Raw genomic sequence first — 1,160 nt, 5'->3', positions numbered from 1 at the left:
TTATTGCGCCAGCATGACGTCAGCATGACGTCAGTGGTCAACTGCGGCTGGCTGAAGTCAAACCTGACGTGTGGGGGCCACACGTCAGTGACAGGGGGGGTTTAACAGGTTTAAATTAATCCTAATTAGGGATTAGTGGCGCTGGGGCCCACTGTCAGTGTCAGGGGGGGTTGACTAACGGTAATTAGTACTAACTAACTACCTGTCCGACAGGGCCCACGCGTCAGTGACCCTGGGGGGTCAAACCTCAGGTCGGACAGGTCAAACCCGCCGGCGGCATGACGCCGGCGAGGCCCGAGACGGCGGCGAAAGTGCTTTTTGCCATTCCGGCAACCAAATGGACGGCGGAAGGCATCTACGTGTTGCTGAGGTTGAGCCGCGACTATTGGTGGTGGTGGTTGGGCTCGGGGTGGCCGGAGTTGACGGCGCCGAGCTCGGCTGCGGCCGCCGGGGTTCGGTCGTGCACGGGAACAGGGTTGGAGCTCGAAGTCGAGCGAAGCGAGGCGCTAGGGATGCTCTACGGGGTCTTGCGAACTCGTTGGACTCGCCGGGGTGACCAAATGGTCACCGGAGCTGCGTCGACGACGAGCTTGGCGACGGCGGAGGTTCGGCCGTGGTGGGGAGGAGGCTACGGTGGGGAAACGAGGGGGAGGAGAGGGGGAAACGGTGGCGTAGCTCACCGCGGTTGCAGTGGGCGTCGGAGTGGGCTCGGGGACGCGCTGGAGACGGCGAATCGACGGCGACGGTGGTCGGAGCCCGAAGAGGGGAACGGCGACGTGGCGGCGATGCAGGGCTTCCGGGGAGCTGTGGAGCGGTGGGGAGGAAGAGGGAGTCGAGGCGGAGCTCCTGAGCTAGCCGGGGGAGCGAGGGGTGGTCGGAGACGGCGGCTATGGCGAACGGCGGCGTCGGTGGTGTTCGGCCGTGAGAGAGAGAGAGAGAGCAGCACGGGAGAGAGAGGGGGATAAGGCCAGGGAATCGGGGCGGCACCGAGAAGAAGCGCCGCGGCGTCGCGCTGGCGGGGGGAGGCAGGCAGACGGGCTGGTGGCGTGGCGCTCCGGCCGTGCGCGCGCGCCGGCCACACGCCTGGCCGACTGGCGCCAGGAGGACGACGGCGGTGGTGGGCTGGGCTGGCTTGCTGGGCCGGCCAGCTGGCTGGGCCG

This window comes from Triticum dicoccoides, chromosome 2B, assembly GCF_002162155.2.
Source record: "Triticum dicoccoides isolate Atlit2015 ecotype Zavitan chromosome 2B, WEW_v2.0, whole genome shotgun sequence".
NCBI lineage: Eukaryota > Viridiplantae > Streptophyta > Magnoliopsida > Poales > Poaceae > Triticum > Triticum dicoccoides.
Note: the sequence above shows the minus strand (reverse complement) of the source record.